A 15,879-nucleotide genomic window follows, 5' to 3' on the forward strand; every position below is an offset into this window, starting at 1 on the left:
AGATGTTGCAGGAGCTCTTTTAAAATTTTACAGCTCTGTGAGTCTACTGCATAAACTACATACACATTCTAGAATAAAGGAAGTGAAAGATAACATACTTTTCTTACTAAGATTTTATAATAAAAATGTGAATTACTCTCAATAGGTAATTTATCTTTATACATAATTGAATTAAAAGAAACATGGTTCAAGATCACACTTGATAAAATTTGAGGCAGATGTCTTCCAACTGTCATTGCATTTAGCTAAGAAAGGTGTCCAGATGCTAAGAGTGAGTACTAAAGATCTTGTGGCTTTACTTAGCATCTGTGTTACTTTTAGCAAATTAATTAGCCTCTCTGTCCCTCATTTTCATCCTTTGTAGACTAGGGATAAGAGAAACCCCTTTAGAGGACTTCTGTGAGGATTAAATGAAATAACCCAGCAAACCATTGCTTTTAAGTATTCAATGAATCTTGGTTATATTACTCTTGATACTATTATTATCCAGCAATGTTATAAAGTAGGCTCAAATATCAGGTAATCAGTGGATACTATTACCTGAAACAGTAGCAGAAGATACTATTTGCAATGCATATATCTAGAATGTTCATCTTAAAAATTATAAATTCTCTGGGGATTTTTAGAATGGTAATGGCAGTAATTCCCAAAGCATGTTCTATGGGAATAATAGTGGCTAAGTAGCCACAACTGCATGGAACACTAAAACTAAAGGATGACAGTTTCCATTTTTTTTTCATTTATTTTTTATTTTAATTCCATTATACCTCATATACTGTGTTCTATTAATTTCAGGTGTACATTATAGTGATTTGACACTTCCATATTTCACCTAGTGCTCATTACAGCAACTTGACTCCTGAACACTGATCAACTATTTCATCCACTCCCCACCCATCCCCCTTTTGGTAACCATCAGTTCTCTATAGTTAAGAGTTGGTTTTTTGGTTTGTCTGTTTTTTTCCTTTGTTCATTTGTTTTGTTTCTTAACTTCTACATATGAGTGAAATCATATGGTAGTTGTCTTTCTTTGACTGGCTTATTTCACTCAGTATTATGTTCTGTAGCGCCACCCATGTCATTGCAGATGGCAAGATTTCATTTTTATGGGTGAATAATGGTGTGTGTGTGTGTGTGTGTGTGTGTGTGTGTATTTTTTTTTTCTTTTTGGACTTCTTCTTTATCCTTTCATCTATCAGTGGACACTGGGCTGCTTCCATAATTTGACTGCTGTAAATAAAGCTGCAATAAACATAAGGGTGCAAGTATCCCTTGAGTTCGTATTTTTGCATTTGGGGGGTAAATACCCAGGAGTGTGATTACTGGGTCATAAGGTAGCTCCATTTTTACTTTTTGAAGAAACTCCATGTTCTCTTCCACAGTGATTGTACCAGTTTGCATTCCCATCAACAGTGCAAGAGGGTTCCTTTTATCTCACTGCAGTTATGACTTGCATTTCTCTGATGATAAGTGTTGCTGAGCATCTTTTCATGGGGCTGTTTGGCCATCTGTATGTCTTCTTTAGAGATATGTCTGTTCATGCCTTCTGCCTATTTTTAATTGGATTATTTGTTTTTTGGGTATTGAGTTGTAGGAGTTCTCTATATATTTTGATACCCTTTATCAGATATGCCATTTGCAAATATCTTCTCCCATTCAGTAGGTGGCCTTTTATTTTTGTTGACTGTTTACTTTGTTGTGCAGAAGCTTCTTATTTTGTCCCAATAGCTGATTTTTGCTTTTGTTTCCCTTGCCTCCAGGCATGTATCCACTAAGAAGTTACTACAGCTGATGTCAAAATGGTTACTGTCCATGCTCTTCTCTAGGATTTTTATGATTTCAAGTTTCATATTTAGGTCTTTAATCTAGTTTGAGTTTATTTTTGTGTATGGTGAAAGAAAATGGTCTGGTTTTATCCTTTTGCAGGTAGCTGTCCAGTTTTCCCAACACCATTTGTTGAAAAGACTGTCTTTTTCCCACTGCATATTTTTCTTGCTTTGTTGTAGATTAATTGACCATATAAATACAGCTTTATTTCTGGATTTTCTATTTTTATTTTGTTTCATTAATCTATGTGTCTATTTTTGTGCCAGTACCATAGTGTTTTTGATTACTACAGCTTTCAGTATAACTTGAAGTCTGGAATTGTGATACCTTCAGTTTTGCTTTTCTTTTTCAAGGTTGCTTTGGCTATTTGCAGTCTTGTGGTTCCATACATATTTTAGGATCATTCATTGTAGTTCTGTGAAAAATGCTGTTAGTATTATGATAGGAATTTCATTAAATCTGTAGGTTGCTCTTAGTAATATAGACATTTTCACAATAATTGTTCTTTCAATCCACAAGCATGGAGTGTCTCTCCATTTCTTTGTGTCTTCTTCAATTTCTTTATCAATGTTTTATAGTTTTCAGAGTACAAATTTTTCAGATGCTTTCTATTTGTTTTTGTTGCTGCTATTGTGAATATCAATTCAAGAAAGGTATAGAGTGTACTCCTATCTTGGAAACTAAATCTACACATTAATATATTAAAGGATAATGTGATGCCCACAGCAAAGACACCTGGTTTCTTAGCTTCTTTCAGCATCCTTAAACTTATTTAACCGTAGAATTCTTTGATCACGGATACCTAATTAACTTCTTGACTTACACACTCTCTAAGACACTACTCTCTGGAGTCTTAACAACAACCATGTAGGTAACAAACAATGAAGTGGACAAGATACAGAAAGAAAAATAAAGATGTAGACAGGGTACCATGGTGGATTTTTTTGTTTTGTTCTCTAGGCACAGCAAAAGGAATGCAGTAGGACAAGCTGGATTATAATTTGATAGAGCCCAGCCTGAGCATCAGGGAGACAAGATATGCTGGTGAGGGCTATGCAAACTGGAGGACCTGCCCACTAACATGGACAGCTCATCATTTCCATTCAATTCTGCAGGCCCAAGGCAGCTAGATCTTGTCCATTTTCTTTTCCCTAAAATCCTTATGTTCACATAGAGTCACCATATATATGTTTTTCATATTAGCATCTCAGATACTTCAATAGCCCATGTTTTACAGGGCTAATTAAATACTTCTATATGTTCGATAGAGTCCCCTGGCCAATGATTTGAGACTTCTAGCATATACTTCAGGACTCAAACTATTATCTTTTAATTCATATGAATCATTCAGGTAATAGCTAAGTCTTTTGCCTCATAACAAGCCTAGCATGTTGAGGAAAGAATTATTATGCCCAGTTTCCTGATAAGGATGTCAAGTTATAGACAGGTGAGGAAACATGATAAAGTTAACAGATCTGGCAGGTAGAAGAGCTAGAGCCACACCTGGGCATTCCTGGGTGCATATTATTTACTGGTACACTTTCCATGTCCCGCATGTAGATCAACATTCATTCTTACATAAGATGTGGAATATGGGTGGGAAATATTGCCCCTGTTGCTTCTACTCACTTACTTGCCTTTATTCAGAGGTAAGGTAACTTTGGTTAACTGACATTTATTTCTCTATAGATCAAGAACTGGCAAAATATGGTTCATGAACCAAATCTGGCTAACTGCCTGATTTGTAAAGCAAGCTTTGAAACAGCTTCACTCATCCATTTATACTTTATCCTGGCTACATTCATGCTCCTGTGGCAGAACTGAATGGTTAGTGATGGAGACCATCTGACCACAATATCAAAAATATTTACTCTGTCCTGTACAGGACAAGTTTGCCAACTTCTGCTCTAGATATTTCAATCTTTGTACTTTGATACAAAATCAGACAATCTTAGTCCTTTGTCCTTAGAGATCTCTCTTTACAGACCCACATACAATAAGTTTTTACTGAGTTCCATGTTTCTATCACCCACAGGCTCACATTAAATGTAGATAATAAGAAAAATACCTAGAATGATTTGTACTGCATTCGCTGGAGGGGTATTGCTGAGGATGTTAAGCTCATCACAGGGCCCCTATGAAAACAAGAGATCTATAGCCGGAGTACAGTAAAAGGTCTTTTTTCTTTTCCTTATGAGAAATTAGCATTAATGGCATAATCACTTCAAATATTTCAATTTGTTTTCTGTTTCCTTTAAAAGCTAGAAATCTTAAAGCTAAAACTGCAATATGTTAACTTCCTTTGCTGACACGCTTTCCAGCTTACTAATTTTCCTTGGTTTCATTTTAGCTCGCTCATGTTGTCTCCCTTTTCCCCTTCTTTATTCACTTTATATTGTTGCAACATTATTTTTATATATATAATTTTTATATAAATTTTTATATAAATATATAAAATAAATTTTATATATAATTTATATATTTTTTATATAAAATATAAAATATAAATATTTTATATTTATATTGTTGCAACATTATTTTAGCCATATCTCATTTATTTTTAATGAAGCTTGGACAAAAATAAGTGAGAGTATCAGTTATATAGAAAAACCATGAAAGAAAAGATGCTTGTACCTTCAGCCCCTGTCATAGGAATCTATTCCTATGATTGCATCACACCCTCTCCCTGGGGTTCAGTTTAAACCTCTGGCAAATAAGAAGGAAAAATAATACTCTGACCTTACAAGGACCTTATCTTTAAAAAAAAAAATCTGACTGTAGTTATGTACAGTAGGGCTGTATCTTGAGGAGAAAGAAAACTACATTCCCATAGTTAGTTAGAATACCTCCTAAAGTATGGGCAGTTTGTCCTGATAGTTTTAAGGATTTTTAATACAGAGATCCAGTGACATTTAGGACAGAGTACATACTGGAATGGCAGCTTTTTATGGCAATGCAACATAAAGAGGAAGGGGGGAATGTCAATATAGAATTATAGTGATGTTACTAAAATCAAAACAAAGTAAAACTCAGGCAGATGTTCAGGTCAACTCTCTGTCTTACTACCAAATACAATATGCAGGATGGTGCTGATCATTCTTCCCTACTACTTGCTTCCTGGGCAACCTGAAGTGTTGAGAGAGATGTTATCAAATGCCTCACAGAGATGCCCTACAAGGGACTACTTCAACTTTTGCTAACATATAAGTAATTGGGGGACACCAGTCAGCTGGCTGGCTCAGTCAGTGGCGTGTGGGACTCTTGATCTCAGGGTTATGGATTTGAGCCCCACATCAGGTACAGAGATGACTTAGAAAAATAAAATCTTTAAAAAAATAAGTAATCAGTATTGGTATAATTCATTCTATAAGCCTCACGATGCCAAATACATTGACATTAATTTTTCCACTATACCTAACTGGATAATTTTTCTATGAAATGTTTTTCTACCTTAACCAAAACTGAATTTACTTCTAATCCAATATTGGAAAAAAAGCGACTGACTCACTTCTCCTGAGTCTCCCAGGAAAGGTAAAGAATTAGGAAAATAAATAGTTCAAACCCAGAAAGCATTTCATATCTACTCACTTTAAGAAAAGAAACAGTGTCATAAGTGATAATTAAGTTGTAGTAACTAATAATATTAAATAGTACTGAGATATTTATCATTTTCTTTTAGTCCTATGTTCAAACATAGGCATATAACTGCTGTGGTTACATGTGGCTGGGATTGTATGTCCACAATACCCAAACTGTGGGGGAAGCCCAGATGCCCATCAACAGATGAATGGTTAAAAAAGATGTGTGTGTGTGTGTATGTGTGTGTGTATGTGTGTGTATGTGTGTGCGTGTGTCTGTGTGATGGAATATTACTAAGCCATCAAAAGAAAGAAGTCTTATCATTTACATGGACATGGATGGAACTACAGGTTACTATGCTGAGTGAAATAAGTCAAGCAGAGAAAGGCAAATATATGGTTTCACTTTTATGTGGAATATAAGAAACAGCACAGAGGATCATAGGGAAAGGGAGGGAAAACCAAGTGAGAAGAAATCAGAAAGGGAGACAAACCATGAGAGACTCTTGACTTTGAGGGGAAATAAAACACAAAAAACAAAACTGAGGGTTGCGGAAGGGGAGATGGGTGGGGGAATGGGGTAACTGGGTGACGGGCATGAAGGAGGCACGTGATGTGATGAGCACAGGGTGTTATACGTAATGGATGAACTATTGAGCTCTGTATCCGAAACTAATGGTGTACTATGTATTGGCTAATTGAATCTAAATTTAAAAAACCACCAAGCTTACAAGTTACCCCATGTTTGATGTTAAGAATATCTGCTTCACAGCTACTTCTTGAAGTGCTACTACTCATTCTTCACTGAAATTACTTAAACTCAAATCCAGCTTTCTACGAGACATTCACACAAAAAGTATTCATTTGACTGTATTTTTACAGCCAAGGTTTTAGGGTTCTTCATAAGGGAGCCTGAACTAAAGTTAAAACATCCTTAATTCAGCTATTTTTAAATGGTGATGCTCTTTTATCACAGAGGTTACAGCAGGTCACATTTGTCAACATTACAAACATTACACAGGCAGCTCAGAAGCACGCTGTTTCCAAGAGAGTCTAGTATAACGTCAAGGAAGATCTCGTCATAATACAGACAGAATGTGCTGACAAAATCCATGCGGAGAATGTACAAGAAGGGCGCGAACTACTTTACAACACAGCCAGCGGGATTTCCTAGTGCAACCTTGCTGATGGCATTGTAGATGGAGTATTAAAAATACATGGTTTTCTCTAACTACTCTTTATATAATCTCCATTTTCTCACTAAAAGAAAAAAAAAGGCCTCTGTGCAACAAGAATAATATTTTTCCTGGATAACTGATAACAGTCTGACAAGAATTTCACCACTGATCTGAAAGAGTTAACCTGTATAAGGAATTATTTAAGGAAAACATACAGCTATCCTAACTGTAACAAAAATATGATTTTTGTATAAAAATGCATTTGATTTTCCACAGAAAACTATGTGCTTTCCAAAATGTATTTTTACGTCAATTTGAGATAGTTGAAAAATACACAGCTTAAGACACCTAAAATACCCTAAGACACTGCTATTAAAAACAAGATGTTGAGGGGCCCTTGGGTGGCTCAATCGGTGAAATGCTTGCTTTTCCAGGGCCCTGGGATTGAGCCCCACATCAAGACCCTCTCACTTCAGCTGCTTGTGCTCTTTCTCTGTCAAATAAATAAATAAATCTTTAAAAAGGTAAAAAAAATAAAAACAAGAAGTTGTGAATATAGGTTTTAATTACTATATATCATTAATATAAGCTAAACTTTTTTCATATTTTGAACATTTCTGAAATCAGGATGGGTCTTTTTAAAAGATTTTATTTGAGGGACGCCTGGGTGGCTCAGTTGGTTGGGCGGCTGCCTTCGGCTCAGGTCATGATCCCAGGGTCCTGGGATCGAGTCCCCCATCGGGCTCCTTGCTCGGTGGGGAGCCTGCTTCTCCCTCTGCCTCTGCCTGCCTCTCTGTCTTCCTGTGCTCACTCACTCTCTCTCCCTCTGTCTCTGACAAATAAATAAAAATCTTTTAAAAAAAATAAATAAAAAATAAAAGATTTTATTTGAAAGTGAGTGAGAGAGAGACGGAGCGCACAGGTGCACGTGCACCCCAGAATGAGTGGGGGGAGGGGCAGAGGGAGAAGTAGACAGAGGAGCAAGGATTCCGATATGGGGCTGGATTCCAGGACCCTGAGATCAGACCTGAGCTGAAAGGAGACACTTAACTTTAACTAGCTGAGTCACACAGGTGCCCCAAAATCGGGATAGGTCTTAAGCTTCCACCATAAAGTTAACTCCAATTTATTCATTTTCAAAAACTGTAAAGAATTATGTTGCTGATGAAGCAGTACTATGAGTCATTAAAATAGAAAAAAAAATTAATGCTGTCAAGAAGGGGTATCTCTACCTTTTCTCATTACTATTGCTCAAGGAGGAATATTAAATGTCACTCAATTGTTTTTCTTCAACTTCTATTTTCTCAAGCGAGAGATTTGAAAATGTCTGTTTGGCAACACCATGATTATGTGATACTGTTTGAAATTCTCACATAACCCCTGTCTCTTGTCCTTTGATAGACTGTGTAGAATATGTAAAGGAATACAGTATTTAAATATTACTTATCTATGCTAGTAACATGAAACTGTCATCCTTATTTTGAATGCTATTATTTAATGCAGATTAAAATGAATTATGTTTCTGGAATACTGTTTCTAAAAAGTTTTATTGGGAAACATTATTAATAACCTAATTGACAAATCCTTGCTTTTCTGTCCATGGACACCACTGAGTAAACATCATGAAAGTCTCCCCTCCTACCACCTTTACATGTAAGTCAGAGCCTGAAGAGCTGCAGAAGCTCTTCATCAGAGGTTTGAACTTTGACACAACTGCTGAGAGTCTGAAGAGGTATTTTGAGCAATGAGGAACACTTATGGGCTGTGTGGTAATGTGAGCTCCAAAAACCAAGAGCTCCAAAGCTCTTGGGGTTTCACATATGCCACTGTGGAGGAGGTGAATGCACGAACATAAGGCCAGGCACGGTGGATGGAAGAGTTGTGGAACCAAGAAGGGCTGTCTCCAGAGAAGAGTCTCAAAGACCTGGCATCCACTTAACTGTAAAAAAAGATTATTGTTGGTGGCATTAAAGAAGACACTGAAGAAGATCATCTAAGAGATTAGTTTGAACAGTATGGGAAAATTGAAGTGATTGAAATCATGACTGATTGAGGCAGTTTTAAGAGAGGCTTTGGTTTTGTAACATTTGATGACCATAACTATAGACATCGCTGTCATTCAGAAATACCATACTGTGAATGGCCACAACCATGAAATAAGGAAAGTCATACCTAAGCAAGAGATGGCTAGTGCTTCATCCAGCCAGGGAGGTCAAAGTGGTTCTGAAAACTTTGGTGGTGGTCATGGAGGTGGTTTGGGCGGAAATGATGACTTAGGTCATGGAGAAAACTTCAGTGGATGAGATGGCTTTGGTGGCAGTTGAGGAGGTGGTGGATACGGTGGCAGTGGGGATGGCTATAATGGATTTGGTAATGATGGAAACAACTTTGAAAGTGGCAGAAGCTTTAATAATTCTGGTAACTACAACAATTAGTCTTCAAATTTTGGACCCATGGAAGGATTAAATTTTGGAGGCAGAAGCTCTGGGCCCTATGGTGGTAGAGGCCAACACTTTGCCAAACCAGGAAACCAAGGTAGCAATGGTGGTTCCAGCAGCAGCAATAGTGATGGTAGTGGCCGAATGTTTTCATTGCTGCTAGGAAACAAAGCTTAGCAGGAAAGAAGAACCAGAGAAGTGACAGGGTACAACTGATTTGTGAATTCAGCCAAGCATAGTGGGGACACAGTCAAGCTCCTACAAAGAAGACATGTTTTAGACAATTCTCATGTGTATGGACAAAAAACTCAAAGGCCGTATTTGTGAGTAACTGTATATAACAGGTTATTTTAGTTTCTGTTGTGTGGAAAGTGTAAAGCATTCTAACAAAGGGTTTTAATGTAGATTTTTTTTTTTTTTTAACCCATGCTGTTGATTGCTAAATGTAATAGTCTGTTCATGATGCTGAATAAATTGTGTCTTTTAAAAACAAACAAAAATAATTGACAGGCCCTTATTTAGTATGCAAGTCAACTAGATTCATTAAATTCTGTATATATGGTCCAATGTAAAATCATGATATCCTTGGTGCATTTAGTGTATTAGACCTAAATTCAAATCCAGAATTTCCTTTTTCTTATTAAATTAATTCTTATCAATGTCCCCTTAACACCTTAACTGTGTTGATCATCCGGTTAGGCAACACTGGGTACAGTCCATCGCTCTCTCTATTGAAGACTCCTTTCTTGGGTTTAGGAGTGCTACAATTTTCATACACGTTCTCCTTCCTCTCTGGTTGCTTCATCTCATCTTCAGTCTTTCCTACTTTTTTTTAATAGATCTGATTGTGGAGGACTCTGGTGCTCAGTACTTAGAATTCAACTCTGTTCCATTTGTATGTAGTCTATAAATGATGTCATCAAACTTTATGAATTTGGTCATCTATATGTTGATGACTTCCAAATAAATATTTCCCTTGAACTTAAACTCTTATGGTCAACTTTCTACTTGACATCTCTGGTTGACCTTCTCTAATAGGAATATCAACATATTCTGTATTAGATTTTGCATATTCCTTCCCTTCCTCCCATCTTCTCCTAGTACAGTAATTCTCTTCCCAGCTAATGAACAATACAGCTTCAGTTAATTGAATCCAAAATCCTTCAGCTCATCTTTTACTCTACTCTTCCTCTCATAACCATATCCTAACCATGAAGAAATCCTATCCTCTCTTTCATTTAAAAAAATTCAGAAAATTTAAATTAAAACCCCAATCAAATTCTACTCTATACATGTTACAATTGCAAAAATTAAGAAGACAATAAAAAACATATACAAGAATGTGAAGCAACTAGAAATCTGATGTATTGCTGATGAGAGAGTAAATGTTAAAGCACGTTGAAAAACTGGAAGATTCTTAAAATGTTAAATATAAACCTACCCTGTGTGCAATGATATTCCCAGTATTTATCCAAAAGAAAGAAAAACACATCCACAAAAATAATTGTACAAGAACATTTGTGGCAGCTTTATTCATGGTAAATATAACTATGAACAATCTAAATGCCTACTAAATGGAAAATGAATAACCAAATTGTGATTTAATCCGTGCATTGGGATATTACTCAGCAATAAAAAAATAGAACTATTGGTATCCACTACAATATAGATGAATCTCAAAAACATGATGTTGAAAAAAGCCAGAAATAAGAGAATAAACACACACACACACACGCACACACACACAAATGGACAGAACTAATCTATGGGGAAAGAAATCATAATAGTGGTTGCTTATGGTCGTATAAGGATTGACAGGAAAGGGGGAAGAGGAAATTTTGCAGGCACAGTAAACTACTATAAGTTGATGGGGTATTTGCTTGCAGAAGTGTATATACTTGTCAAAACTCACCAAATTACACAATTAAGATTTATATATCATACCATATGTAAATTTTAACCTCAATAATGAATATCCAGAAATTGAGCGTAATTACTTCTAGCATACCCTCTTACCTGAATTATTACAGTAGATCTCTGTGCTTCTATAACATATTTTTCCTCTACTGTTTTCTATCAGTCAACCAGAATCATACTCTTTAAAAAACAAGTCAAGTCATAGAACACCTCTGATCCAAATACTCCAATGACTCTCTCTCAGAAGTAAAGTCAACATCTCTTAATGATTCACCAGGTTCTGCAAAATCTGATTCCATGCCATACCTCTCTGATCTCGCATCTAACTGAGTCCCTGTTTACTCAGCTCCAGTCACACTTGATGTTTCTTGCCTCAGACCTTTGCACTTGCTACTCCCTCTGCTCTGCCCCATATATCCAAGTAATATACTCTGCTACCTGTGAAGTCTTTGTCACATGCCACCTACTCAGTGAGGCCTTACCTGGCAAGTCTACATAAAATTGTACACTAAGCATTTTCTATCCCACTTCTTTCTTTCAATTTTTGCACAGTACCTGAAATAATGAACAAATAAACTATTAATACATTTTGGGATTTGTTTTTTTGGTAGAACTTGTCCCACATTTTAATATAAAAATGTATGCACACAATGACATTTTTGCATTTTGTTCATGCTATATTGCCTAAAATAGTGCCTGACATAATAGAAAGTACTCAGGAAATACGAATTAATGCATAAATGAATGGATCTATAAATATGATTACTCTTTCTCCAATGTCCTCATTCTGTTATTTATTAAAACACTGAGGTGGACAGAGTGAAGGACAGTCATAAAACATATTACAAGAGAAATTCCTCTAGCTTTACTTAGAAAGAATAATCAACATTTGTATTAGATTTATTTGCCAAACTTAAATCATTCTGCCTTTCCTAGCATAACAAAATCAACCCTATAAATTTTTATCAAAATAGGATTTTCATCATACATGAAAGTCAAGACCATTTATCAGTTGCTCTACTGATACCATTCATTGTGTTTATCTCAGTATATCTTAGATACAAACCATAAGTGGCTCAGTTGGTCTTTAATTAAAGCATGTTGCAATAATAGGGGCATTTCCCCAACAGCTAGGACAAGAAAAATCATGAAGTCTTAAAGAAAAGATTTTTCTCAAACAGTGTATTCAATTCTTCCATTCATTCCATCCTATGATCTAGCCACAGCAGACGGAAACCCCCAACCACACAATCATACAATAATTGTTGCTATCACTTGGCACCAGCATTACAGAGCAGGGAAATTCATATGAAATCTTGATGTAATCCATTGTTTGAACATATTTAAGGAGTACAGTACCTTTGTTACTCAGGCTCAATACCATTTGATAGTCATGTCACATGTTCTGGTATCACGTATTACTCCTGATAATGAGTTTAACTTGGTGGTTAAGCGGAACGTGGTGGTTAAGCACACACTATCTGGGCTGGAATCCTGTTTCCATTTGTACCATTTGTACCATTTGTAGAATCTTGGGCAAATTACTTAACCTCCTCCTGCTTTAGTTGTCTCATTTATAAAAAATAAATTAAAATGATACCTTTCTCATAGGTTGCAGAGATTATAAAGTGAAGTAGTGAACCTAAAGCGTTCACTAGCATTTGCTATTATTGACTTATATGTCATTTCAAAGGAAATAGCACAGTTATGTTTCTGTCCTCATAAATTCCCCCTTTCCAGCCTGATGACTCAGCTTTAAACGATACTAAAATAGGAAAACGATGACAAATGCTGAGTATGTGTAAATTAAAAAACTTTTGATGTGGTTGGGTTTATATATTTGGTTGCCAGTTTTGACACCAGAGGTTTGACTGTGAGCACCTGCTATCCTTCTTATCAAAAAGCAACAGTCTACCTTGTGACACAGATGTCCACATGCATCTCCAGAGATGAGAGATTCAAGACTCCAGCATACGTCTCTTTCTGTTCAACTAATTTGAACAGACTATACTCTTGGTGATCATTCTCTGCCAGACACAGTGCCAGAGGATCACTGATGCAAAGGCCCTTGCTCCTGTTGGGACCGTTCAGGTAAAAATACTGACACTATCATTATCCTCCTCTAACCACATCAGAACTCCATCGCTGGCTTCAACAGCTTGATTGGCAAGCCTATATCCACCAATGGGAAGATCTCTGCCAACTGGACCAGACACACACTGCTGTCAACCAGCCCCATGCCACAGGAGCTCCTCTGAAAGGCAAACACTTTCTGCCACTGTGCTATGATTAATAAGGTTTGTTTGGATCCATATGCAGAAAACGTGGGATATTTTTTCTTGCTCAAACACTTACACCTGTCTCACTCTCTGTACATGTGGTCGGTCCCACACAGCTATACCAAACTGCTATATCAGACTTCATTCTTTACAGAGAACGTTCCCCTGTCTGCAACCTTGATTTTTCACAGTTCCTCAGACACAATCTATAGGACAGGTTTATACACATCCAAACTCCAACTGTGGACAGAAGTCATGTCTTCTCCACTGCCAGGGATATCTCAATCTCCATGTTAATCAGCAAACCTAACTGGATCTTAAGGAGGGAATGTTGCATAATCCTACACACTAGCTACATGGGTCATAGCTGGGGGCCAGTGGGATACTCTGTTACAAAAGGAAAAATGTTAGTGGCATCCCTTTGGCTGTTACAGATTAACAATGTGCAATAATTATAAAACTGAGCAGAGATAAGAAATCTCATTTAGAACAATACTAATTTCTCAGGTCGATCTTTAGTATGAGCACTATATTTATTCATTAACCTCTAATACTATATTTTCTTTCACTTATTTTAGTGGTATTTAAAAAGAAAGTAAATTTTGTTATTTCTTAACATTAACAATATAGATGTATATTGCATTCATATATACGTACATTTGAATCATGGTAATTTGGAAAATATATAGAACATCCAAAGGAAAAATGTGAAGTATCTTAGTTCCCTAATCCATATGTAATCACTAGAAAAGATTCTTCAGTCTTAACTTGAGATGAAAAATTATAGAAACATAAAAACATGCCATTCTTGATGAGGCAAAAATTCAAATGAGCATTTAATCACAACTTTTATGACACTAAAATATCATCATCAACACCATCATCAACAAACATGGCAACAAAAAGAGAGCACTCTCTAAAAACCTCAGGCAATATGAAATGATATCAGAGTTCAAGCTTAATTCAAATTTTTTTTCAAAAATTAATATGAGAAGCATTCCTTCACTGCCTCATATTACTACGTCTATAGAAAAGAGGAAATTAAAAGCCTGCACAAGTAAGTTAGAGAGTTTAGTTATTTGTGGGGGGTTTTTGTTGTTGTTTCTTTTAGATCATCGGATGACTAGAAAAGGAGAAAGTGGCTTAGGTCACTTCTACTTGATGGCATTATGTACCATTTTAAAAATTAAAAGAGCACACTTCCATGCCCCACAGTCAACAAAGATTTGTTTTAAAATGTAATATAAATTCCTGCATTTAATAACCATCATTCAAATAAATTTGAAGTCATTATTAGAAAAAATAATTCAGTGAATCACAGGGTCAGACATTCTTTAGCTCAATAATAATGCTCCCCAGATAGTTCTAATTAGCTGAAATGACTAAAGATACTGATAGTAATATGCTATGAACTATTAAATTAATAGACCCTGGAAGACAAATGCAGGTAGAGTTTCTTCATACTGCTCAGGACTCCTGCATAGTTCATTCTTTCATTGGTTTTCTGGAAAAGTAGATGTCAAAATGTATAAATTCTTCCAAATAAATCTCACATGTCGGTGATATTTAGGAAAATCATTTTCTCTTGATTCACAATATATTTTTCATGTAATCAAATTACTGTGTTTATTACAGGACATTAGTCAAACCAGGACTAGAGGCAAAGTCTGATTTCCTCTCATTTCACTCTATCTAAATGCCTGAAAAAGGTCTGTTACATATATGAGCAATCTTGACCAGAGTGTGTGGCATTTTTTTTTATCTTACAAATAAATAACCTAGCAATCATCCTTTGTTCCAACCATACACAAATTTACACAGAATTAGGATTAGACTTTTAGTCCATGGGTTTCCAATCTACTCTTTTCTGAGTATGATGTCACACAAGTTAAGTATTTCCAGGAAATTTGCAGAATTCTGCAGATAACTGATCAAAAAACAAAGATGTCCTGATCACATGGTTAGGCTACCACTGTATTAGGTCTCTCATGAAAAAAAAACCAAAAGCAAGAGGATAGCCCTATCACCAATGTTCTAGAAAAACAAGAGTTGTATATTTGAAACAATTAGATGCTATTAAGCAAGAACTGTTTAAATGCTCCATTACATTTTTTCCAGCTGCATTATAGAATTTTTTTAAAGGAAGCAATCGATGTGATGTGGAATAGTTATAAAAGGCTCTTTGAAGAAGCACAATGCATTCACAAAAGAGGACATGCTCCAGGGAACTGTCCTGTGCAAAGAGTCACCTGCTCCATTTGAACAATACTAAGGATCTTAATACAGGTGGATCTAAAAGCCCACCAACTCCTGTAAGAAAGTGCTGCGTGTTGTGATCACAAGCTTCCCTCTTGGGGCATCTTGCCACCACTCACTCACAGAGTCACCCCCACTTTCAGATTCTGCCTTCCTTAACACCTCATATTACTAATTCACCTTTTAAATCAGGCTATTCCGTGTTTTGGGGGAAAAAAAAAAAGGCAAGCATCTCCTGAAAGCCACCACATCCTACCTTCTGGCCCTTCTTTTCTGATGGGAGCTAGAGCCTGGAATCAGGTATTTCCAGACCCAGGCATGAGGTACTCAGCCAAATGAATGGCAGCAGGCTCAGGCCCCAGCATCTTCATAGTCAACTCTACCATGGAAGCTGATGCTAAGGTGA

General features: G+C 36.3%; 1 protein-coding gene across 3 annotated transcripts in view; it reads right to left on the reverse strand.

Annotated features, from left to right (window-relative positions):
• NKAIN2 (sodium/potassium transporting ATPase interacting 2) overlaps nt 1–15,879 on the reverse strand; it is a 998,970-nt gene that overhangs the window by 673,070 nt on the left and 310,021 nt on the right. The gene's annotated exons all lie outside the window — the stretch shown is intronic.

Source organism: Mustela erminea, chromosome 4, assembly GCF_009829155.1.
Source record: "Mustela erminea isolate mMusErm1 chromosome 4, mMusErm1.Pri, whole genome shotgun sequence".
NCBI classification, from domain to species: Eukaryota; Metazoa; Chordata; class Mammalia; order Carnivora; family Mustelidae; genus Mustela; species Mustela erminea.